The 26,811-nt window shown below is 48.3% G+C and overlaps 2 long non-coding RNA genes across 2 annotated transcripts; one reads left to right on the top strand and one right to left on the bottom strand.

Moving 5' to 3' along the window:
• Positions 1 to 2,075: 2,075 nt before the first annotated feature.
• LOC112449089 (uncharacterized) lies at positions 2,076 to 26,811 on the top strand. Its single transcript, XR_003037580.2, has 2 exons — positions 2,076 to 2,534; positions 26,473 to 26,811. It is a non-coding gene; the product is annotated as an uncharacterized lncRNA (long non-coding RNA).
• LOC132346800 (uncharacterized) lies at positions 17,665 to 26,476 on the bottom strand. Its single transcript, XR_009496750.1, has 3 exons — positions 26,309 to 26,476; positions 23,877 to 24,048; positions 17,665 to 17,868 (listed from the first exon to the last, which is right to left on the bottom strand). It is a non-coding gene; the product is annotated as an uncharacterized lncRNA (long non-coding RNA).

Raw genomic sequence — 26,811 nt, 5'->3', positions numbered from 1 at the left:
CCTGGTTGGGGAGCTAAGATCTTGTGTGTCCCACAGGGCAGCCAAAATTCTTTTTAAATAAATAAATTAAAAAAATTTTAAAGATATTGAAAAGCTAAGAGTGATTAAGTTAAGGCAAGTGTGAAAGTCAGAGGTCTATGTTGCTGAAGCTGAAGTTCCAATACTTTGGCCACCTGATGCGAAGAGTTGACTCATTGGAAAAGACCCTGATGCTGGGAAAGATTGAGGGTGGGAGGAAGGGGGATGACAGAGGATGAGATGGTTGGATGGCATCATCGACTCAGTGGACATGAGTTTCAGCAAGCTCCAGGAGTTGGTGATGGACAGAGAAGTCTGGCGTGTTGCAGTCCATGGGGTTGCAAAGAGGTCAGACATGACTGAGTGACTGAACAACAACAATGTGTTATTTACTGAATGTTTGTGTCCCCAGATTCCTGTGCTGAAGCCCTAACACCAATGAGCTGTTCTTAGGAAGTGGGGGCTTTGAGAGCTGATTAGATGAGGTCGTGAGGGTGGGCCCCCACTGTGGGATTAGTGCCCTTGTAACAAGAGGAAGCAGAGAAGGCAATGGCACCCCACTCCAGTACTCTTGCCTGGGAAATCCCAGGGATGGGGGAGCCTGGTAGGCTGCAGTCCATGGGGTCGTTGAGGGTCAGACACAACTGAGTGACTTCACTTTCACTTTTCACTCTCATGCATTGGAGAAGGAAATGGCAACCCACTCCAGTGTTCTTGCCTGGAGAATCCCAGAGATGGGGGAGCCTGGTGGGCTGCTGTCTCTGGGGTCACACAGAGTTGGACGCGACTGAAGCTACTCAGCAGCAGCAGCAAGAGAAAGCGGCACCAGGGCTCCTCCTGCGATGTGTGGACACAGAGAGATGGCAGCCACCTGCAAGCCAGGATAAGGGTCCCCCCAACCCCCGCCCAGGAGCTGAATCTGCCACAGCTTGATCTTGGTCTTCCAGCCTCCAGTACTATGAGAAGTCAGTCCAGTGTACGGTGTTAGAGCAGCCTGAGCTGACCAAGAAGGCCTCCTTGGCTGGAGGGCAGAAGAAGCAGAGAATGGAGATCAGCACCTGGGGGTTAGGATAGCAGGTCCCAGAGGAAATGGGATTCCCACCTCCAAAAAACCTGCTGAACTGTACCCAGTCCTGATTTCAAAGCAGCCGGGCCTTGAAATATACTTCTTGGTGAAGAAATATGGTTAGTGGAGGTTAGTGGAGCTGTTTACAAGATGAACAGGGAAAACAGTGAAGGAGCCATGAAATCTTATTCGTTTATCCATTCGGCAGAATACTGTTTTGTCCCTTTAACGACCCTGGAAATGTCCGCATCATGTGGAAACATGGGTGTAATAGTGTTGAATAATATGGTAAATGCTGTAAGTGCCGTGTCAAATGTAAAAAGTTATACAATGTAGAGAAAATGATTTAAAGTATGTAAGATGTTTTCTTAAGAAATGAAAAATACATGAAAACACTGTTTTCTATGTTGTTAGAGTGTTGGAACGGTGCCTTGTGACCCAATAAAATGCCGTTTCTGAAATATTTTTCTTAATGACTGTAAATTAGTAAGAGTACTACCCCCTTAGGCCTTCCCAGGTCGCTTAGTGGATAAAGAACCCGCTTGCAATGCAGGAGACGTAAGAGAAGCAAGCTCAATCCCTGAGTCGGGAAGATCCCCTGGAGGAGGGCATGACAACCCACTCCACTGTTCTTGCCTGGAGAATCCCATGGCCAGAGGAGCCTGGAGGGTTACGGTCCACAGTGTCACAAAGAGTCGGACACAACTGAAGTGGTTTAGCATGCACACACACCACCCCATTGCCGTAAATATAATTTGCATAGTCATATGCCCTGCACAAAGGCTCCTGGCTTTGGGGACTAACATCCAGCCCAGAGGGTCTCCAATTAGCTTTCCTCATCTGCAGCAGGATGGATTTTCTAGCTGGCAGACAGGCTCAGCTATGCTGGGAAAGAACCTATAGAAAGTTTCAGGATGTGCCCACCAAGAGGACAGCTCTAGACTTACTTGCTTTGCAAAAGGGGTCCCACAGACACGTGATTAGACCCCTACTCAGAGGGGACTTGACCAATTGGACTTGAGTCACTGTCTTCCCTTCTGTGAACCGGGATGCATTCGTGAATCAGGAGACGATGAGGGCTCCACCTCTCCTCCTAGCCTGGCTTTCTAACAAAGATCCTGCTCTCCTGCTCTGCTTTTGAGGCGTCTGTGAACAAGTGCCGGGGTGAAACGTGGAAGGCAGGTGCCGGGAAGCCGCTGGAACGACCCTCCTGGGTGCCATGACCCATGAGAGCAGGGCGGGGGAGAGGAAGTGAGACAGCACAGGTGCCCTGGGGCTGGGACTCTGCATCCATCTGCTGCCTGGAGAGAGGAGGTCGCCACAGAGCAGAGTGATGCTCCGGAACCCTGGCCATGTTCTGGTTGCCCTTGGAGACACGGCCGGATGGCAGAGGAACAGGACCCGGAAGACGTGCTGAGGGCAGAGAAGTAACGAGCGTGGGCCCTGACAGGTGCTCCCGACCCATCGGCTTTCCTAAGAAACACGGGTGGGCTAGTGAGGGTGGGTGTGGATGGACACAGGGGCCTCTCGTGGCCCTGGGAGGTGATCTGGGGGGAAGATGGGGCGGGGTGCAGAGGCGAGGTTTTACTCTCAGCCCCAGGAGCAGGGAGAAGCCGCTGCCCGGGGGGAGGGCAGGGTGGCAGCTGGGCTGGCCTAGAGCCGGGCTCTGCACGTGGCGTAAGGCGCATCCTTCCCCTGCCCGGCCTCGGGGCTCCCCTCCGGTCCTGAGGTGTCCACAGATGGCACCGCGGGGCCTTGGTTCAGGTCTGCACCTCCTGGTTGCTTCACCACCACCGTCAGGTGGTCGCTCCTTAAGGAGGCGACCCGGGGGTGCTGAGCCCCTGAATTAAGCAGGGAGATCTCGGAACTGGGAGGGTTTCCCTCGGGCTTGGAGAGGAACAGGAGGCCCCCGAAGCCCTTCTCCAGGCTGGTGGTGTTTCAGAGGCTCCTGTCCCAGAAGAGATGGGAAAGGGGCTTGGCCAGGACCCCTTGGAGCCCAGCAGAGTCCCGTTCCAATTTGGGAATTCTGAGTCCAGTGACCCAGTTGCTTTCAATGGATTTTTCTATTTTTGCCACTGCCTCTGCAGCTGATCTCCAGTACATATTGGGCACCTACTGCCCTGGGGAGTCCATCTTTCAGTGTCCTATATTTTTGCCTCTTCATACTGTTCATGGGGCGCTCAAGGCTATACTGAAGTGGTTTGCCGTTCCCTTCTCCAGTGGACCACATTCTGTCAGAACTCTCCACCATGACCCGTCCGCCTGGGGTGGCCCTACGTGGCATGGCTCATAGCGTCACTGAGTTAGACAAGGCTGTGGTCCATGTGATCAGATTGGTTAGTTTTCTGTGATTGTGCCAGAAATTTTGATTTTCAGTTTGTCTGCCCTCTGAACTGGCTCATTTGAAAAGACCCTGATGCTGGGAAAGATTGAAGGTGGGAGGAGAAGGGGATGACAGAGGATGAGATGGCTGGATGGCATCACCGACTCAATGGGCATGAGTTTGAGTAAGCTCCAGGAGTTGGTGATGGACAGGGAGGTCTGGCGTGCTACAGTCCATGGGGTTGCAAAGAGGTGGACACGACTGAGTGACTGACTGAACTGCTGCTGAGGACAGATTCTAGCCTTTTCCACTCTTTTTACAGCTCCTGCTACCTAGATGCAGATACAAATATTATACACTGGCACAGGCTGTTCAAAATCAGGGCACCAGAGAAATCGGAAAGGGAAAGAAACAACATCTTTCTGAGGTGTGTTGTCTTTCCTCTGCCAGCCAATGACACTTAATGTCACTGAGCTGGGCACGTGGGCTTGTTTACTACAAATCGGCATTCTGGTGACTTCCTTATTTCAGTGATCTTTGAAAACTAGCCCAACGAGGAAAAAGCCTCGTTTGTCTGTTATGACTGCACGGGGGCAACCCCCTGCGTGGCATTCTCTTCCCAATGGACCGCCTTGTCCCTCGGGGCCTGGCCAGGGAGACCTGCCGGGGTTGTAAACCTGCTCTGGGCGTCTCCTGACACTACGTGTGTGTTAGTGAACGTGTCCGGAGTCTCGGTGAGAAGCTGAGGGTGGGGCAACACGAGGGGGCAGGTGATGGAAAGGGCCCCCTGGGGACCAGATCCTGGGAGATTTACTCTCCTGAATTCTGGAAAGGGAAGGGCTAGATGAGCTGGCGGTTCCCACAGCGTGGGGGTCCCTGGGGTTTCCAACAGGGTAACAGCGCATCACAGGCTTGAAGAGATTATTCCGAAGTAAGCCTGGCCCTCAGCTCCAGAGCCTCGGCCACTGACTAGTAAATAGAGGGGCCATGTAAGTTCTCTGGGGCTGTCGTGAACAAGTGTCACAAACCAGGCGGCTTAATAGACATCTGTTCTCTCAGAGTCCCGGAGGCCAGGATATTGGGCTCAGGGTTCTGGGCAGGGCTGGTCCCTCCTGAGGCTGCGAGGGAAGCTCTGATCCCCCGGCTCCTCTCTCCCAGCTTGTGATGGTTTCCCGGTCATTCTTGCTCTTACTGAGCGTGGACATGCATCCCTTCCAGCAATGCCTCCATCCATGTGGCTTCTCTGTGGCCAGACTTCCAGGCCCCATAAGGCCACCAGCCTTACTGGATCAGAGTTCACCCTAATGGCCTTATCTCACCTTGATTATTTCTGTAAAGATGATGTCCAAATATTATCATCTTCAGAAGTTTTAGAGTGTACAGTTTCAAGCTGCTTTTGAGGGGGCTAGGGAGCTGGGCAGGGGGTGAGACTGCTCAACTCGTGACAGCCACCAGGGAAAACTTAGCTTGGCCAGCTCATGACCTGCCCCAGGGACATGTTCCGTGTCCCTCGTTTATCGTGACCTACCTGCCGAGGACCCAGAGAGAGCTGGCTGTTCAATCGAGAAGCGCTTCAAAGCAGCTTTAAAATTAAATATTTATCTTGATCTTTTATAACCCTACTTACACAAGGGGCAATTACTGTGATGCTAATTAGTTTTACCAGCATATAGTTCTTGGCAATAAAAGGCCTTGGTGCATAATTAGTTTGCAAGAAAAAACAACCCTGGCAAATATTAAATATTTAAGAACTCAAAATAACTACGTGTTGTACTTGACTGTAGGCTGGACAGTCCGGGCTCCAGAGTGTGCTGATGGTTTAAAGGGTTCATAAAGCAAGCGCGTGTGCATCCCTTTAGATCTTACCTGGAAGCAGCCCAGCCTGCAGGCGACCCTCTCTTTCCGGCAGCTTCCCTTCCAGTCCCACGCTTCCAGCCTGTCCACAGGCGAGTGGAATGAAGGACGGCGCCACTTCAGCTGGATGGCAGGTGTGAGCACCGTGTGGACAGGCCTTATCATGACCTTCAGTTTCACCCAGGGGCTCTTGAGATTAAGGCTGCATGTTCTGCCAGAAGCTCAGTTTCTTAGAAATAATCTTTCCGAAAGCACTGGCTGTGTTTAAGCTGCTACACAAACGGGACCATTATGCCATTATTATTGTCCTCATCATTTCCATGACCTCTTTCAACACTGCTAGAGTGACAATCTCAGGTCCCCGTGCCCTGGACCTGTACAGGCAGGCCACGGGGCAGGTGGTGTTCCGCTTCATGTCCCCTGCTCCTGGAACTGTTGGCCTCCATGTCCCCTCCCTGAGCGTGGCCAGACTCCCACCCCTCACTGAGGAGGATGCCCAGCAGAAGTGCTTAGTGAGGTCGGCTGGTAAAGCACCTGACCTTCCTGCCTTCCCCTCCTTTCCTCTGTCCCTCCTCAGTCGCCGACTCTGATGAAGCTAGCAAGGCCCATGGGACAAGGGGCTGAGGGCAGTCTCACGCCCACAGCCAGAGAGGAAGCCTCAGGCGTGAGTTCACCCCTTGACTGAGCAGGCAGTTCAGTTCCGTTCAGCCGCTCAATTGTGTCCGACTCTTTGCGACCCCATGGACTGCAGCACACCAGCTTCCCTGTCCATCACCAACTCCTGGAGCTTGGTCAAACTCACGTCCATCAAGTCGGTGATGCCATCCAACCATCTCATCCTCTGTCGTCCCCTTCTCCTCCCACCTTCAATCTTTCCCAGTATCAGGGTCTTTTGAAATGAGTTAGTTCTTCTCATCAGGTGGCCAAAGTATTGGAGTTTCAGCTTCAGTATCATCCTTCCAATGAATACTCAGGACTGATATCCTTTAGGATGGACTGGTTGGATCTCTTTGGAGTCCAAGGGACTCTCAAAAGTCTTCTCCAACAACACAGTTCAAGAGCATCAATTCTTCAGTGCTCAGCTTTCTTTATAGGAAACCCTCTTAATATGGCTTACAATGATCAGAGACCTGGGTGTATTTCCTTGGTGGCTCAGTGGTAAAGAACCCTCCTGCAATGCAGGATTTGCAGAAGATATGGGTTCCATCCTTGGGTCTGGAAGATCCCCTGGAGAAGGAAATGGCAACCCCCTCCAGTATTCTTGCCTGGGAAATCCCATGGACAGAGGAGCCTGGCAGGCTACAGTCCAAAGGGTATCAGAGAGTCGGACACTACTGAGTGACTGAGCATTCACGCATAGACCTGGGTGACATTTTGACTGCAACCTGAGTGGTGTCCAGGCTCCCCATGTGAACTGTGAGTCATAAAAATAGTTTCCATCTGTTAGGGACTGACTTGTGGCCTTGAAAAATCTACATGTTGAAGCTGTAAGGATCATCACAGAGCTGCCAAGACTTGCACTCAAGTCTGCGGGGTGAGAAGAGATCATTGGAGGAAGCCAGCTTCTAACAAGTCAGACAAAGAAAAAACTGAAGAGAGCCACTGAGAAGGGGTCGTGTGTGTGAGAAGAGAAAAACCAGTATCTCCCAGGAGTTTTCTAGGTTGGAATAGCGTTCGACGCCAAACACAGTAGAGACATTGCGTACGTTCTGGGTTTTTGGGAAATCCACAGTGACAAGTTTCAGAGCTTTAAGAACAGAAGCAAGATCCCTGTTCACTGAGTGGTAGGCGAGCAACGTGACTGTAAAGTGAAAGGGAAATAGGGCGATGGGTGGCCAGATCACCTCGTGGTGAATTCTGGTGTGCGGACCCTTCCCTACGGGATTCCTTCCTGATCTGATGCTAGAAGTGCCTTCGTTCAGCTGGGTTTTGGATGTCCACACGCTGCTCTCCTTGAACGTTTTCCTCCTTTTTCCTCCATCTAGAGCATCACTGTGGAGCATGCCGTCAGATGTCGGCTGGCAGGCAGCACGTGGGGGAAGTGCTGAGGTCCACACGGGGCCATAGAGATCAGACTCGTGTATTTATGCAGAGGCAAGGTGTCTCAGAGCCCAAGCGCCTCCAGGCAGGTCTTCCAGCCACCGCACCCCCCACAAGTCCGTGAGTGTGGGGCAGTGTGATTCTTGAGCCAAAGGAAGTTTGGATTGGAAAAGACGGAGCTCAGAGTTGTCTGAGATTTCATCATCTTTGTGAGATTCCGAGAGTCCGGTTGTTCACTTCTCAGTCTACAGTAGAACGCAGCATGGCAGGAGTAGACCGCAGCCTCGACACAGCACAGCCTGGGGTGGGGGCAGCGGTGGCTGTGGAGGGGGCCCTGGGATGCGGCCAGCGTGTGTGATGCCCAGGCAGTAAGCAGTGGGGATTCCGAGACTCTCAGAACAGTCACAGGGACCTGAGACCCGCTCTTCGTAAGTTGGGACCATGTCAGCTGGCAGAACGCCCTTTGGAGGTGACAAAGACCACGGGTGTGTCTCCTGATGGACGGACCTGCCGTGACCCCAGTTGGCCACGCCCAGGTTGCCCGGGCAAAAGGAGGGACTGGTCCTCCCTGTCACTCTCGCTGTTGTTTCTCTGCATGGTGCTTATTGTGAACCCATCCTTCTCTGCTCGCTCTCATTTCTGCGTGGTGTCTGTGGGCCGGCTGTGTCCCCAGGAGAGTGTCGTCTGAGTGATGCTGGGGCCTCTGTCCCACTGGACCTTCACTAGGTCCCAGCGTTTGCTGCCCTCTGTCCTCTCCCGGGGCAGCCCTGGACTGGTGGTCTGTGGTAGCTCAGCGTTGTCAAATGTGCGGTTGTGCCCCTCAGTCTGCTCTCTCCCTGCTGTCCCCAAATCTCTTTCCTGCTCTGCCTGGGGAAAGGCTGTAAGGATACCAGGGTGAGAAATCCAACTCCAGATCGTCATCATGCCATTAATTTGCTTGATTATTTTAGACAGGTATTCTGGGTTGAACTGTGTCCCTCATACACAAAAAGGGGGCTTCCCAGGTGGCGCTAGTGGTAAAGAACCAGCCGGCCAGTGCAGGTGAAGTCAGAGATGAGGGTTCAATCCCTGGGTCAGGAAGATGCCCGGGAGGAGTGCATGGGAACCACTCCAGTGTTCTTGCCTGGAGAATCCCATGGACAGAGGAGCCAGGCGGGCTACAGTCCATGGGGTCGCAAAGAGACACAACTGAGCGACTAACACTTTCACTTTCCCTCCTAGTGTTAACATTAATGGCTATCAAGTAGATCTTTCTTTAGTTTCCAAGTGAAAGTGTCAGCCATCCTATGTCATCAATGGGATTGATTAATCCTGCCCCCTCGGGCCTTGTGTCCAGTGTGTATGGAGTAAACAAGGATGCCAGCCCGGCCTTGTAATATCCACCCAACCTTACCACCTTGTGTGAAATATTGATTCACACAAGCAGAAATAGGAGGCAGCGGCCAGGTAAGCTAAAAACTGAACAAGGATCAGGGACAAGGCCAAAAGAGAATGAGACCAGTTTAAGGGAGATCTCAGGATCACTGAGAAATGTCAAGGCCGAGCATCATTACAGGATGTCACAACTGTTTCTTCTTCCATGAAGGTGTTTCCATGTCCTGAAGAATGACGAGAGTCGGGTGTCAGTTCTCAGTCACTTTTTGTATGCACAGCTATCGAGATCCTTTCAGTTGGATAAGCACCAGGTGTCTGGGATATGAAGACATAGATAAATACCATGCTGTCTGTACTTTAAGTCATATTTTGCCCATGGGTCTGCCTATAGTTTTGTCTTAAGAGTAGCTCAGGTTAGATCTACAAATAAAGGGGGAAATTCTGACAGATCTGGGTCATGTTCATTATGTAGAAAGCAAGAGCTGGAGCTCAGAGTACATTGGAATCTGGTGGCCGGGTGGGTAGTTTGAGTTGGAGTCCTTGATGAGACAGTCTATAATGAAAGGGAACTAAGAACTAGTGAACTTTTCTAATGATGAAGCGTTGTGTAAAGTAGAAACGTAGGAAGGGTTAGAAAGTAATTGAATTTCTCCTTTTAGTTCTCTGGACACCTCGATGTTACATGGTTGTGACACCATTCCCCATTTATCTACCTCTGAGCAGACAGAGGCTCTGGATATACCTACATACAGTAGCGATACAGATATATTAACCACCGATCCATGGCCAGCTAGTGAGTGGGCCATATTTCACAGCTCTAATGTAATCAGAAGCTACAAAGTTTAATCAAGGTCTATGATATCTCATGCTTGTGAGGCCATTACTTTGAAATACTGTTGCTTTTTTTTTAAGCACCAAGAAAAGACCAGTACTTACATTGGATTTTAAACCAATATTATTGAAATATTCAAAAGAACTTAGATGAACCATGTAACATTGAGCTCAGATGATTGGAAATCTTAATCTGAAAACATTTTCCAAGTAGAAGATGAAGAGCAAAGTTGTCGGCTGTTTTTATTTTCACTGCTTCCTCAAGTAGAAGATGACTGGTGGGTGGCCAAGGTATTGTGCTCAGTCAGAAAAGAGAGAAATATTTCTATTATAATTATTCCTTTAAATGTTTCAGGGAACAGATATCAGCAGTTCAATTTTATAACAATTATAAGTAAGCCTGTCAAACTTTTCTGGAGAAAAAAGTATTGCCTTAATGTAATTTTTATGAATTGTTTTAAAGCCAGAGTATCATGGAGTGATGCTAACCTAAGTGTAACAGACTGATGCGGGACACCATCCTGGGTGCTGTTCCTCCGGCACCAGGGCTTTCAGTTTAGGGCTTAGAGACCTCATCTTTACGAGGGACTATTTATAAGGACCTTTCAGAAAGTCACTAGAGTTATTTGCAAGTTGGCAACAGATAATTCCCATAGTAAAGAGAAAACCATACATCGAAAAGATGCATCCACCCTGATGTTCATAGCAGCACAGTTTGCAGTAGCTAAGACATGGAAGCAGCCTAAATGTCCACTGACCAATAAATGGATAAAGAGAGTGTGGTATAGACCCACAGTGGAATATTATGCAGCCATAAAAAAGAATGGAATACGCCATTTGCTGCCACATGATGGAACTTCAGATTACCATACTAAGGGAAGTAAGTCAGAAAAAGAAAGACAAATATGATATCATTTAAATGTGGAATCTAAAATACGATACAAATAAACTTATTTATAAAGCAGAAACATACTCATAGACACAGAGAACAGTCTTGCGGTTGCCAAGCGGGAGGGACTGGGTGGGAGAGGGGTGGATTGGGAGTTTGGGATTACAGATGCAAATATTATACACAGGTTGAATAAGCAACAGGGTCCTACTGCAAAGCACAGGGAGCTATATTCAATATCCTGTGATAAACCATAATGGAAAAGAGTATGAAAGAGTGTGGAGATATATATATAGGGGCTTCCTCATAGCTCGGTTGGTAAAGAATCTGCCTGCAGTGCCAGAGACCCGCTTTCTGTCCCTGGGTCGGGAAGATCCCCTGGAGAAGGAAATGGCAACGCACTCCAGTGTCCTTGCCTGGAAAATCCCACAGGCGGAAAAACCCATAGGCGGTGGGCTGCAGTCCATGGAGTCGCAAAGGGTCAGGCAGACTGAACAACTAACACACACACACACACACACATATAAACTGAATCACTTTGTTGCGCATCAGACTATACAGCAAACAACAGCTAAGCTTCAATTTTTAAAAGAGAAGCATGTCAACACCCCGTAGATGGATGATTTCTAAGGTTTCTTCCAGCCCTTATTGCTTTATAATTCTGCTCCCCTTCATCAGGACATTTTAAAGAACCGCGTGTTCTCTGTTCTCAACTTTTGGCTTTGCCCGTCTCTTCCCCAGACAACCCATATCTACAAATCACTCACTGGGGGAGATTTATGTGGAAGTATTATCAGAAAGACATGCTTTTGTAGCAAGTGTCTTTCAGAACACACCAACCCAAAGCATTAAAAAAAAAAAAAAAACTTCAGTAACTCTAAATCAAAAGCACGCGTCCCTCCTTCACAGCTCAGGACCGTCTTCAGAGTGTCCGGCACACTTTCCCGTTGTGGGTTCCTGCAAGAGCAGGGGAATAACTGTCTTTAAATAGTGGCTGATCTTCGTATCATGAATTTCCTGCTCCGAAAACTGAAATGCCTTGTAATTAACCAGCTGTAAGAACACATAAGACGGTACTAAATTTTCCTTAAGTACAGCCTATTTCGAAAACGGAAGCCAAAATATATAATTAGGTTGGCATTAGAATTTGCTAGCTGTGTGTCTGGGAGGGGCACCGGGGCTGGGGCCCTTGTGAAAGGCAGGCTGCCTGGGTGATGGAGCACAAAGCGTTATCTGAGAGAGAGCGTGCCCTCTCTGGCCCTGTCTCCACGCCAGCACGGCCGTCCTATGACCAGCCTGCCAATACAGTAGGATTCCACTTGGCGGGCTCAGCCAAGAGAAGCAGCCTTGCCCATCTTTGGAGCAGACGCCTGCCCAAGTAAATGAAAGCAAGGGCTAATCAGATCACTGGGTTCCAAGATGACTGGCACAGGAAAACAGGCCGTTGTGCCCATTTACATGAATAAGCATCGCACTCCTTTTCCCGGAGGCTGCTCACGGGACAAGGGTCAGGCTTTTCCGGAACGAACTCCAAGAGAACTCTTCAGACAAGGAAGGAAAGGCTCGAGCTTTGACCTCTGGTCTGTCTGTAATTGTGATTAAAAGTCACTCTGATTCTGTGACAAATACCTTGTGTCTATGTCATGCTTTAAAAAACAAAAAAAAAACTCTTGTGATGTGGCTGCTGTCAGACCAATGTGAACACTTGGACAAGAAGAAAATAAACGTCTTCTGCTCACAGGTGGCTTCAAGTTTACAGCATATTCTTAAGAAGCAAAATGATATTGGCAGTTGCTAGGGTGCTGTCCGATAATTAAGCTCTTCTGACCAATAAAAGGGAAAGCGTGTTGGACTTGCTGGCTGGAGAAACAAATCCTAATTACTATTAATGAGATTCATTATAATATGGAGTCTCCCAGCAGTGAATTTTAAATTTCCCTTGTCAGTTTTTCTATCAACGTGGCACAGCAGAAAGCATCTGCTCAGGAGTGCCCATGGAATGGCATGCTTATTAGCTGATATGGTTAATCTATTTATTTGGGGACTCATCATGTTGGTAGACAAGGGATCAATCCCTCTCTCAAATCAACTTTTCCACATAAAGCTGAAAGCTGGGGTGTATGTGTGGCATGTTTTAAAAATCATATATTAAAAATAATTGAAAGGAATTAAACTCTAATGGCTTTTTTCTTCTTTCTTTTCCATTTTCTCCCGTTTGGACTAACACAAATGACCCTCGTTGCTTCTTGTTATCAGAGGGAGGGAAGCCCTATGTTGGTATATTTCAGAAAAATCAAGTATTTTTGTGGACGATACAATTCTAACTCTTTATTGGAGGGTGAGTATTCGAAAAGTGATGCCCACTAAAAATGAAATGTGACCCGTCTAAGTAATTTTAAATTCTCAGTAGCCACCTATTCAAAAATAAGAAGAAACATATGAAATTGGCTTCAATGATGCTTTATTTAAGCCAACAGATCTGAAAGAGCTTTGTCAACATGGACTCAACACAAACCCTGTGACTGCCTGTTCTGCTTTCTCTTCTTGTATTTCGCACTCACGGAACTTCATCACCCTCCTTTCAAAGTCTCCACAGACTGACGTGTGAGTGACATCACCTTGTACAACCCTGGTCCTGAGGAAATACTTCCTCGGATTCTTATTTGAGAAACTGGAAGGCAATGCTTTAAAAAAGAGAGACAACATTTAACAAAGAGAGACTCCATTTCATTGAAGACATTCAATGAAACATTTTTTAGATAAAATCTTTGTGATTATACAAGTGAAGCATTGTAGAGCTGTTAAACCTCACCCTTCTAACATCTGAATGACATGTCATTGCTAAAATGCAAACTTTTTCTTTTAAAGGTTAAGACTTAATTAAATATATTCGGGATGAATTTCACCAGCCAAAATCGCTTCAGATCTTCAGAATATCTAGCCAAGCTTCAGTAGATGTAAAACAATTTAAAATTTCCACATGTAGAGACAAATAACTTTTCTCTATGTATATTGCATATGGAAATTAAGCAACTTAATGCAATAACATAGCTATTTATAATAGTTTTAATTAGTCAAACATATCTGAAATGTTCATAAAAATAATTTTTAAATTTATTAATTTCATTCTCCATCTAAATCCTATTAATTTTTTAGTATTATTTGAGAAGACGACCCAGAAACATTGCCTGCTCCAGTTTTCCTGACAATTCCACTGCATCTAGATCTAAATGGTGACAGCCAACCACGTATGCTCCAAAGGAGGCATTTTTCGGAAGACAGGGTAGGGGTGGGGCGTTGTTTTTCTGTTTTTTTTTAATTTTTGTTTTATACTGGAGCGTAGTCAACAGTATTGGGCTAGCTTCGGGTACACAGCAAAGTGATTCAGTTACACATATACATGCATCTATTCTTTTTCAGATTCTTTTCCCATTTAGGTAATTACAGAGCAGCGAGCAGAGTTCCCAGTGCTACACAGGGAGTCCTTAACGGTTATCTGTTTTATGTATAATAGTGTGTACACATCAATCCCAAACTCCCAACCTATCCCTCCCCACCACCCTTCCCCCGGTAACCATATGTTCATTCTCTAAGTCTGTGCCTCTGTATCTGTTTTGGAAATAAGTTCATTTGTATCTTTTTTTAAGATTCCAAATATATATGATACCATGCGATATTTGAGGCTTCCCTGGTGGCTCAGCATTACAGAATCTGCCCACGGTGCAGGAAACAGGAGACACGGGTTTGATCCCTGGGTCGGGAAGATCCCCTGGAGGAGGAAATGGCAACCCACTCCAGTATTCTTACCTGGAGAATCCCATGGATGGAGGAGCCTGGCGGGCTACAGTCTGTGGGGTCACAAAGAGTTGGACACGACTTAGCAACTAAACAATAAAAACAGCTCCAACTCTTATTGAGACCACTTTGTGCTCCACCAGAGTCTCTGATCATGACCCAGTAGTAACTGTGAAGAAACCTGTATTGATTTGTAGCTATGTGAAGTGTATTTTAAAATTTTGCCATAACTGCTCCTTTGTGGGCCTTTAAACATCCTCTGAGTATGATGTTAAACATACTTCACCATTAGAAATGGTGTAACTATCCAGCTTTGGCAGTATGTGTATGGGAACTCTTGCTGGTAAATGTCTGTAGAAAACCAAGAATCAAGTGCTTAGCATTTAAAGACTGTTGACACGTTTCCCATCACCATTATTTGTTTCTGCAGAGAGCCCTGTGAGCTACAGAGCAGGTAAAACAGAAACTTAGGTTGTGTTCAGGTACCAGGGGCAAGACTGGGGCAGAATTCAGACCATAGCCCACAAGAAAGCTGTTCCCACTCTGGATGACTTACATACCCACTCAGGGCTTCAGGTGTATTTGTAAATATTAATATGTATTTACTAATGCTTTGATTATCCTCATATTCCGAATACTCATTGGAAGGACTGATGCTGAAGCTGAAGCTTCAATACTTTGGCCACCTAATGCAGAGAACTGACTCACTGGAAAAAACTCTGATACTGGAAAAGACTGAAGGCAGGAGGAGAAGGGGACAAAGAAAAATGAGATGGTTGCATGGTATCACCGACTCGATGGACATGAATCTGAGCAAGCTTTGGGGGATGGGGAAGGACAGAGGAGCCTGGCTACAGTCTACGGGGTCACAAAGAGTTGGACATGACTTAGCGACTGAACATCAACAACATCGTCATTTTCAAGGTTGGAATTGAATTACTAGAGGAGAAAGGACTTGCCGCAGGACTGACAGCCACAGGATCCTGGTAGGAATGCTCACAGGAAGTGTTATCAAGACCAGTAGGAGCCCTCGGCTCCGGTTCCCAGTTAACAGATGATAGAAGGCAAAGCCCCTCCTCTCCAGTGGGTTTTTCCAACCTTCTCTGTTAGTAGGACCGATCTTTCTGGTGAAGCTAGGGAAGGAACAGGAGTTGCATCCCAGACAGCTAAGGGGAGGGTAGCAGAGCGCTGGCCCCATGCCAAGGATGGAGGCTCCAGTCCAGGGGACTTTTACTGCAAAGTGTGCAGAACGTAAATGTGTGATTTTGCTGCTGCTGTTTTTGTTTAGTTGTTCAGTCGTGTCCGACTCTTTTGTGACCCCATGGACTATACAGTCCATGGGATTCTCCAGGCCAGAACACTGGAGTGGGTAGCCTTTCCCTTCTCCAGGGGATCTTCCCAACTCAGGGATCAAACCCAGGTCTCCTGTGTTACAGGTGTATTCTTTACTGCTGAGCCACCAGGGAAGCCCAGATGTGTGATTACAAAGCCCATTTCAGCTACATTTAAAGAATCCCAATAAAGATGAAAGGTCAAAGTCATGGGTATCGGAAGCTTCCAATAAGACAGACTTGATGACACTTTCTGGGAAAACTGTAGAGTGAATTAATAGACCATAGATTTATAGGTCCTTTGGATAAAGAAGGAATGATTTTTGAGGAGTCAGCGTGGGCTTGCTTCCGGCAAGTCATGCCTCGTTTTCTTTCTGAAGCTCTCACTAGTCTGGCAGCTCCTGGGATGACAGGGACACGGTGTATCTGGCTCTCATCAAAGCAAGTGACAGAGCCTTTTTAATGCTCATGGAACAGCAGGATGCCATGATCTGACTGATAGTAAGATTGGATGAAATGTAAAGGAGTGGATAGCCGTTAAAAAAAAAAAAATGGTGATTAATGTACTGATATCCACCTGAGAGGAAGTTATTAGCAGCAAGGCGAAGGGCCATGATGTGATTAAGTTCAGTCAAACACTTTTATCATTCACTTACTTGAAGGCATAGAAAACATGCTCCTCAAATGGGAAAGTGATCTAATGATCAGGAGGAAGAATCTACTACAGGAGATGAGTGTGTCAGATTCAAATAACCCAGACGTGCTAGCGTGAAGCTGAAACAAAGTGTCAGGCCCTTCTCCCCTAGAAATCCTTCTGAGCAAGGGATACGCCCATCAGCTCGAGGTTGGTGAGGATTCCTGCTTTTATCATGGCGAAGGGAGGCTGGCACTTCTCTTGTAAGAAATAACTCCGCAACAAGGGGCAAAAGAGAAATAAGTAAATTTCACTATTGATGAAAAGGAAGGAAGGGGGAAAACAGGAGAACAGTCTGTCAAAAGCAACAGACGTCAAACTTAGAAGTTATGGAAGGTGACCGCTGTGGTCTCAGGTCCCATAGAAGTCCGACAAAGTCCACAGGTTTGCAGGAAACAGCAACCCTGAGGAGCAGACCCAACCACACACCCACGAGGTCTGTAAGCTAGTCTCTCCAGTTGAAGGAGATTTGACTCACCTGTCTTAATCCCAGAGTGAGTCTGGCTCTGAGAAGTGGCTGAGCACACAAATGCACATTGGTGAGCTAGAGTTCATTATAGAACAGCAAACATGGTGCAATCATGCTGAGATTCTTTTTGGTAAAATTCAGTGCACGCTATAATACACAGTGTTCTCAAAGGTGTCATGAACCATTTGCTTTTCTACTTTACTGGGGAGAGCATGCCTGTGAATCACATTTAAAGAGGGCAGCTGGATCCTTTATCAAGATTTGAAGTGTACATAATCTTTGATTCAATAATTCCACTTTTGGAAAAAAATCTACTGATATATATGCATGTTGGCAAGATAATATGAAAAAATATAATATATAAAGTAGTATTATAAGCCTATAAGATACAGAATAAATATCAATTAGTCCATGCTATTATAAAAAATGATTGAATAATCCTTCACTCTCGTGTGGATAAAAATAATTCTGCTAATATGTAAGTTAGCACAAACATACTTAATGTTGGAGTCAGAATGGAAGGCTGCAGCTCAGGACCGTGTCTTGCATGGGGGTCTTCCTCTCAAGGCCGTTTTCAGGAATTTCATTATATCTTTTCAAGCATCTCCCATATAACAAGTCTAGCCAATTGGTATGTTATTGTTTAGTTACTAAGTTGTGTACAACTCCTTTGCAATCCCATGGATTGAAGCTCACCAGGCTCCTCTGTCCATGGGATTTCCCAGGCAAGAATACTAGAGTGGGTTGCCATGCCCCCCTCCAGGGGATATTCCCCACCCAGGGATCAAACCTGCGTCTCCTGCATTGGCAGGCAGATTCTTCACTGCTGAGCCACCAGGGAAGCCCATTGGCTAATTGGTCTGACTGTCTGCAAAATCAAACTATTTGAAGAAGGTGATGTGTTTTTATGGATACCCAGAACATGAGTGCAGGCTCACACACTGGCAATAGAACCGCTGACACACTGACATCGTGAGAGATTATTTTGCATGTGTTTTATTTGTGGTGGATCATCGAGGTTTATACAAGTTAAAATACATGAGAGAATGAATTGTGTGGTTTGTGTCTTGTTTAGTTTTCTTCTTCGCAGGGACAACACAAGCCTATAGAGGATAAAAATTCCATGGACCAGAATGTGACTTTTTATGAATTGAATTCCAAGAATAGGATCACTACAACTGGAACTGGAAAAAAAAAAAAAAAAAAGTCAAAGACTGCAATTAAGCAAGTCATTCACATCAATATCCGTGTCTGGGCTTTCAGCCCATGAGCTGGCTCATCGTCAAGGCCAACTTTGCATGACCCTAAATTCAACAGGTGTGTTAAAGCTATGAGCACCATGATTTGCTGTTTCGTGGGACAATTTGGTTACACAGTCCCCCTCTCTCCAAAAAGGCTGAGGCGTTTATACCGTCAAAGCTAAAAATCTAATCTTCCTCATCACCTGGTAACATCCCCTGGCTTTTAACAGCTGTCTTAGGAAATGCCACCAAGAATGCAGACAAGAAACCACAAGAGATGGCAAAACCTCCCCAAAGGTGCCATTTTTGGTCTTTGTCATGTTGTTGACCTTGCATTTTCATGCGCACAGAAGTAAAGTCCAGATGTGCTCTTCTTCTTTTTGCAGGAGCTCCCCTGGATTTCAACTATGACTCTAAAACAGGAGGCTCAAGGTTCATATTTTACAAGAGTCTTTGTCTTGTCTAGTGCAGAAACTGCCCCTTTAGAGTGCAGGCTTTGTTCCTTTTTTATTGCAGCAATGTTCAGCATGCTGCTAAGCGTCCCCCTCTGGTCTTCAAGGTCCTCATCACTATTCTCTGAACAGAGACTTGCCTGCAGAACTATTTGCTATTGACCAGGGCTTCCCTCGGAGAAGGCAATGGCACCCCGCTCCAGTACTCTTGCCTGGAAAGTCCCATGGACGGAGGAGCCTGGTAGGCTGCAGTCCATGGGGTCGCTAAGAGTCGGATACGACTATGCAACTTCACTTTCACTTTTCACTTTCATGCATTGGAGAAGGAAATGGCAACCCACTCCAGTGTTCTTGCCTGGAGAATCCCAGGGACAGGGGAGCCTGGTGGGCTGCCGTCTATGGGGTCACACAGAGTCGGACAGGACTGAAGAGACTTAGCAGCAGCAGCAGCAGCAGCAGCAGCAGCAGGGCTTCCCTGGCAGCTCGGATGGTAAATAATCTACCTGCAATACAGGAGACTTGGGTTTGATCCCTGAGTCAGGAAGATCCCCTGGTGAAGGGAACGGCTACCCACTCCAGTATTCTGGCCTGGAGAATTCCATGGACTGCAGTCCAAGGGGTCACAGAGTTAGACACTCCCTCCCCTTCCCTTTCAAGGTTCCAAGTTTTTCTCAGAGGCTCAGACCTTGGGATTCAAGGCAGCGAGCGGTCCGGCTTGTGATTCTGTGGTCCTGCTCTGATTACCTTTCAAATGCATTTGGGCTAAGTTTGTGTCCATCCTTTGCTGACAGATATATCCTGGATCTTTAGACTTAAATGCGTTTTCTCAAAAAAACCCAGCCATAATGTTGCATTAATGAAGCTTATTCATTAGGTTATGTAGGATTCTTTTCTCCCATCGATGTGAATATTTAGTTCCCATTCACGGTGAATTACATGGACATATTGATGCCAAAGGGCTTCCCTGGCCACTCAGATGGTGAAGAATCCGCCTGCCAATGCAGGAGATTCAGGTTCCACCCGGGGTCGAGAAGATCCCCTGGAGGAGAAATGGCTACCCACTCCAGCATTGTTGCTGGAGAATCCCATGATTCTCCAGCAAGAGAGGAGCCTGGCAGGCTACAGTCCATGAGTTCGCAGAGTCAGACACGACTGAGCGACTAACATAACACATTGACATTAAGACCGGACTGTGCAGAGAACATCTGTTAATATGTACTTTCTTTAAAAAAAAAAAAGTCACAAATCAGAAAAAAATTACTTTGGAAAGAAAGAGGAAAACTCTTTTGCTAACTTGGGAAGAATAGGGTTTGAAAGAATGCCAAGCTGTGGTTCCCAAGTATAAGATCAAGGACTGTGTTTCCCAGTAGGAGGCATCCAGAAGCAATGCGCCTTTGTTCCAGCCCCCTCCTTTCCCTCCCAGTTCCTACTGGCCATAGTCTCCTGCGGCAAAACCATTCCCTCTGTGGCCGCCCTGCCTGTGATGGATAAAGGGCAAGGTGGTGGGGGGCGGGAGGGGTCCACTTCACTGGCCACACGGGCCCCTTTGTGGACCCAAGCATATGCTGTCTGTGTATGTCCTCACTGAAGTCCCCAGTCAGACTATTTTTCTTCTGGCCTTTAACTGACTCCTGGGGGTTGTTTGGGCCGGTGGGCCTGGACCAAACCTCCTAGGAGCCAGAAGAGAGGAAAGGAGGGGGCTGGGGCTCGGCCAGCGGTAGGCCGTGTGAGTGCAGAATGGCCCCAGGGCGGCCAGTGGCTGCAGCGAGGCCTGGAAGCGCTCCACAGCGGGGCGTCCTCCGACCCCAGCTCCAGCCTCCCCAGGACCCCCCTCTCCCGGCGACTCCAACAGGGCTTTGTCCGGGCCCAAGCAGCACCTAAATTGAGCCCCGGCAACCGGTGAAGGTTTACAGGCTCAACAAGGACCAGCCGTGGGACAACCGGGGCGCCCGGCATGTCATCCCGCCGCGGGGAGTGGCGCAAGGGCACATCCCTGCCAGTCAGAACCTGGTAAAACGTGGTCCCCCGGGGAAGGGAATGGCAAACCACATCAGTGTTTTTGCCTCAAGAGCCCCGTGAACAGAGTGAAAAGGGAAAAGGCCATGACACCGGAAGACGAGTCCCCGGGTCAGGTGGTGTCCAATGTACTTCCAGGGGAGAGCAGAAAAACCGCTCCCCAAAGAACGCAGAGGCTCGGCTAAAGCGGTAACGGAAACATCTCTCAGTTGCGCCTGTGTCTGGCTGTTTCAAGGAGCTTGGCTAACTGAAGCTGCTGTTCCCTGGCAGTTCCTAAAAGGGTCCCTTTTTAGCAAATGGCCAAGCCTCATAATTTCCCCTAGACAGCTTGTTTGCTTGCCCTGTGCGAGCTCATGGTGATGGCAATGAACTTGAACTTTTGAGTAATAATTTCGCATAGCACGGGGCACGTGATTCAGAACCCACACCGGGTCTTCCCGTTCCTCGTGCAGTGGGCGTTGCCCTGGACTCCGGTTCCACCAGACGTGTGAACAATGTCCATCACAAAGGGAAGGAGCCGCACAAAAGAGTCAGGGCTGCTCTGAGAACGGGCTCTGCCCCCCTGGGGTTTCCTTACGGCCTGACAACCTGAGCTGCGGGGACAACCTGCACAGATGGTGTCGGCAGCTGTGGGAACCAGGTGCAGATCTGGACCGACTTCAGGAGGTCTCTCGTGCTGTTAGAACGATACAGACGCTCTCTAGAGAGCGGTGGGAGGAAAGGGGAGTGGGCAGGGGTGCCAGCTGTCCCTCTGGTCTGCCTAGGTTGGTACCTACCGCCCTCCCCACCCGTGTCAGTAATGTGACCTTTATGTCACCTGTACAAAAGCCTGTCTCTCTCTCTACCGGGGGGAGAGACACAGGAGCTGCACGGGATGGGGAGAGAGTTAAATTCTCACCAGCAGCACAGGAAATAGTAAACAAACGCTCTCCTCTCCCGCCTCCCAGCCCCGGGTTTCAATTAGAGATGTAAATATATTCAAATGTTCTGCCTGATACACCCTAGGGTGGTGCTGGAAATTTGCTGCCGTAGGCAAGATGGGGGAAAAAAAGAGCCACAAACCCACCTACCCCCTCACAGCTTACAGACCCTCCCATAATAAAGTCACTAAAACATTTTGCTGCCCTAGGCAACCACCTGCTTTTTCTGTAAAACCCATCCTAGGCCTGAATCCAACTCAGCCCTGTGGATTCAGATCACAGGAAGACAACCTCAGGTCAGGGCGAAAAGCAATTCAAGTGCATTCTAATGAATCAGTAAAACAACAGTCACCCCTCCAAACTAGACTGCTTTCAAGCTCTTCTTGTTAAACCATGGATCTTTAGTTCTTTGCTGTCAGGAAAAGACTGAAGGCAAAAGGAGAAGGGGGTGGCAGAGGATGAGATGATTGTATGGCATCACTCACGCAATGGACATGAATCTGAGCAAACTCCGGGAGATGGTGAAGGACAGGGGAGCCCGGTGTGCTACAGTCCAGGGGATCACAAAGAGGCAGACGCAACTTATGGCTGAACCACAAAAACAACATTGCTGTCATATTTCCTTTGGGATTAGAAATTCTAGATCACTTAGGAAGAAGCAAAGAGGAATGAAGTGGGTTTTTTTGTTTGTTTTACCAGAAACAAATTTTATCTCTATTTCCTTCCATTTTGATCACTTTTCCAACTTTCATATTATTGTATCACATGTCCCTTCCAATGTTACCTGGCTGGTCACTGAAAGTGAAACTTGCTCAGTCATGTCCAACTCTCGGCAACCCCATGGACATCCATGGAATTCTGCAGGCCAGAAGGGAATAGCCTTTCCCTTCTCCAGGGGATCTTCCCAACCCAGGGATCGAACCCACATCTCCTGCATTGCAGGCTGCTTCTTTACCAGCTGAGCCACAGGGGAAGCCCGGTCACCACACATTTTTAAAAATCCCTTTGAAAAAGAACAAAAATAAGCGAGTCAAAGTGATGGCTGCATCGAATAGCTTCTTGGTGTCCATGTATGCACTGTGCATCTGTGTGACTTGCTTGCTGTGTGTGGGGGCAGTCGGCCCCCCCATTTGTGGGGGCCAAGTCAACAATGCAAATGTAGCCTTCACACCTGTTACAAAAGGAGCTGGCAAATAGTTAATTCTGCCTGCTTATCCATACCCAGAAAGCTTGGGTTTGAATTGGATATTCTCAGATCCTTCTAACATCTAAGCTGGAATCAGGACTGGGCTTCATGACCCGGCCCCTCTTCTAGCTTCTTACCTTGGTCTTTGGTGTGCAGGTGGGCCCCCAGCCTGCAAGTCCAGGTTCAGCCCATTCCCCACAAACAGTGCTGGCTCCCTGGGGTTGCAGGACCCCTCAGGATGATGGATGGGAACCTGTTACAGGCTTTGAATGTGAATTCAAGAGTGTTTCTTCGGGATTCCTGGATCCAGAGGATGCAGAGTGTGGACTAGAAAAGAAAGCATCTCGCTCTTTGGAAGGACGAGGCCAGAGGAGGACCAGAGGGGGACCTCCTTAGCTCGGGCCGAACAGTGACCTGCATTCGTCTGTTGGGACCTTGTAAGCTTGATTCTAGCCAGGAGTCTGCACTCTGATCACATATCAAGTTCATTATCTCATTTAGTCCTTGCAGCTCCTGCAGGCTGTGTGTCACTCCAAGCAAGGGAAGGCACCCTGGGGGAATTAGCTCCCATAGGGGTAAGTGTACAGCAGAGATGACCCTGAGAGGGGACACGTGTCCCACTTCTCTCCACTACACCCAGGATGTGGGGCATTGAGTGAGCATCACGTAAGGACGGAAGAGGAGCAATGAGAGCCCAAAGCTCTCACGGAAGAACATTCTTCTACCAGCCGAGGAAGGAAGACAGGGTATTGAACTGTCAGGGACTCTCCAATAGGAGATCAAAAACTGCAGTGCTGGAGGAGACTCTTGAGAGTCCCTTGGACTGCAAGGAGATCCAACCAGTCCATCCTGAAGGAAATCAACCCAACTATTCATTGGAAGGACTGACGCTGAAACTGAAGCTCTAATACTTTGGCCACCTGAGGGGAAGAGTGGACTCCTTGGAAAAGACCCTGGTGCTGGGAAAGACTGAAGGCAGGAGAAAAAGGGGACGACAGAGGATGAGATGGTTGGATGGCATCACCGACTCAACAGACGTGAGTTTGAGCAAGCGCTGGGATTTGGTGAAGGACAGGGAGGCCTGGCGTGCTGCAGTCCATGAGGTCGCAAAGAGCTGGACACGACTGAGTGACTGAACAACAACTGCATCTCCAATAAGAGGGGGAGGAGCCTATAAATGACATGGAAGAGTCAGAGTCTCTGCCAGCGTCTCAGGACAGTGAAGCCACCTGTCAGGCGTGAGGAACTCCCCAGCATGCTCTCCCTCGAGCCGTCCTCTCAAAGCCCTGGCCGCTGCAGGGCACTGGTGGGCCCAACCCCCCTCTGTTTTCTGTTCCCAAACTCCTCGAGCCCTCGCTTTCAAGTGTAGTCACATACCTGTTGTGCACCTCATAGCTGCTGCAGAAGGTGGTTTTTATGGCCTCTGTAATGAGCTCATTTCTGCATTAGGCGGCCTCTCAGTCCAGTCAGGAAACTTAACACCTGGAGCTCCAGGTCTTTCTGAAATGCCCTGTATTCTGATACGTGGATTTAGAGTCAGGTTCCAAACCTGAAAGTCAGGGGTTGAAATGTCAACATTTCTCAGCCCAGGAGCCTCCTACCTAGGGGCAGTTTGGGTAGCGTTGCCATGGTAACCCCCAGCCAGTTTCAGATAACTGATGGTTACCCAGTGCAGGACAAAGGAGGAAAGATCAGCTTTCCAGGCCAGGTCCAGTGTGAAGGCCGAAGAATGAGGAAAGCCCCATTTCCCAGCATGGAGGATTCTGCAGCTCGGAGCAGGGATATAGCACGGGTTTACGAACACTGACCACGAGCACCCTCCAACTAGCGCATGCCAATTGTGTTTTCGTCTTCCTGCTCTGCAGTCATTATCCTTAAACTGTAAACGTTGGCGCAAAGAAATACAATCTGTGAAATCCTTCTTTTGTGTTTAGATGGAAAAACAGACGTGGTGTCTGAGAAACATCATCTTCCCTTCCCACCTGCCTCCTGCCTAGTGGGCTTCAGCATCCAGGCTGAGGGCTGATTCGGTTCCAGTGGGTGGAGCTGCCAGCAGACGCTGGGGATTCCAGGTGGGAGAGGCAGGAAGAGTCCCACACTGAGAGATGCCCAGTGAGGCAGTGGCCTCAAAGTACCATGTCCATTGGCACCGCCAATACTTGGAGCAAAGAGAAAGCTGTCTGGTCCTTCTTGTAAAATCCATTTGTTTCAGAAAACATAAGAGCACAACATTTAGGGTTGAGCCATCCAGTTCAGAAACAGATCCACTCTCTGAATTTAAAGGACCACAAATTTCTCGGTACTTGAACCGTAATATTGATGCTGTGAGTATTGACTTGCACAAGGCACACTCAGGAAGGAATCCTGATTAAATGTAATGGGAAAATGATGACCTGCGTACCCCTCATTGACATCATTATGACATCAACCAGTTTGCACTCTTGCTAGATAAACAAATTTGTGTATTAAAAAAACAAAACAAAACCGGGGATCGTGGTGAAAGCAAAGCGGTTGTTAATTAAGAACTGAATCCATAACTACGATGCATGGTTATGACTCATCCAGGTCAAAAACAGATTGTGAGTCTTGAAACCCGGCCTTGATTATTTGATATCATATGATAATGCAGCATGCAGTGTTTGCTAAGTGCTTGCGTAGGAACTGAAGGCTGTAGGCTCTGGTTGCTCAGCCTCCGGGGCCACCTCCTACGTGTCAGGAAAACAAGGCAGTGCATAAAGGTGATTTTCAATCTCCGCTGCACATTAGAGTCACCTGGGAAGTATACTTACAAGTGTGAGGAGGGAGTCCCATCCCACACACGAAGAATTAAAATTTTCAGGCAGATGTGCTTTGCACTCACTCTCTAAATATTTCTAAGAGCGTCCGGGCTTCAGAACTGCTGTATGACTAGCTTGACTTGTCGAATTTCCGTTCATTCCAGAATACCATGTCTTATGGCAGTGATTGGGCTTCCCAGGTGGCTCAGTGGTAAAGAATACACCTGCCAATGCTGGAGACTCAGGAGACACAGGTTCAATCCCTGGGTCAGGAAGATCCCCTGGAGAAGGAAATGGCAATCCATTCCAATATTCTTGCCTGGGAAATCCCATGGACAGAGGAGCCTGGTGGGCCACAGTCCATGGGGGCTGCAAAAGACTGAACAACAGCAACAAAGGTTCCCACCCCTGAGAACATCTCCTGAGAATCCCTTGAAGGACCTGGTATCCGGCAGGTGGCTCAGGCAGCACTTCTGAGCTCCCGACCCATTTGCCTGAGTCTGGGTCTTGGAAACTCGGGTTTCTAACAAGTTCCTAATCAGTCCTGATGCTGCTCTCTGGGTACCAGCCTCTGAGAGTCTCTCTACTAGGGTATATTTACACCCCCAAATTGCACACAACAAGCTTGCAATTTAATAATATGTATGTGATAGTATGATGTTATAATTTCACAGCCTAACGACTTCCCATAACAGAATCCCCCAATCAAATGATTGCATTTCTGTGGGTGGTTCTTGGTGACACAGCCCAGGGAAAGAAGACCCTGGAAAGTGTCCAGAGGGTTAACTCCCTGGAGGTGCCTGCAGATGGTCCCTAAGCATCACTGCTCAGCCTTCATTGACTTACGATTGCTCGAGTCTTCACCCCAAACGGGCAGAGACATTTTGTTCTCCCGGCACACTTTCCACCTTGCTCCCCTCCCCCCATCCATCATCTGCGGCGCTGGCTCTGGGACCAGCACACACCATAAAGCCGACGGGCAGCTTCACCTGTGCTATTTCCCAAACTTTTTGGCTCCCCCGCTTCTGGTACCTGGAAGCTTCCTCCTCCAGGGTTCCCGTTGCGGAGCGAGGGCCTTGTGGCAGGGGCAGCCAGTGAGTGACGAACTGTGCGTCCTCGTCAGGCTGAGCGTCCGTCACTCAGAAAAGCACACTTTGCATCTTCCGCCTTCCTAAGCAGTGTCTCTGCTCTCTCAGCCTCAGATGCAGAACGAGGAGACACTCCAAGTGATGGGCGTGGAAACGCTGAGAGAGAAATAAACCGACTGCTGCCAAACCTCCGAGACCCCCAGGCTGTTTGTGACTGCAGCAGAACCGCGCATATCCTAACGCAGACGCCGGGGCCGGTTGCCTTTGCCTGGATTCACACCAACCGAGAACGCTTCCGGTCCAACCGAGAACGCTTCCGGGCCTCGGAGTGACCGCCCAATGCGCAGTCAGTGCTTCTGCCCCCGTCTCTTCCCTGGGTCTGAACTTCTGCCTTGCATGCTTGCTACTCAAAATCTGAATACAAATTGCCGCGCCTTCATTTTTAAA

The sequence above is a fragment of the Bos taurus genome, chromosome 12 (assembly GCF_002263795.3).
Source record: "Bos taurus isolate L1 Dominette 01449 registration number 42190680 breed Hereford chromosome 12, ARS-UCD2.0, whole genome shotgun sequence".
Lineage (NCBI taxonomy): Eukaryota > Metazoa > Chordata > Mammalia > Artiodactyla > Bovidae > Bos > Bos taurus.
This window is presented reverse-complemented; position numbering and strand designations above follow the sequence as displayed.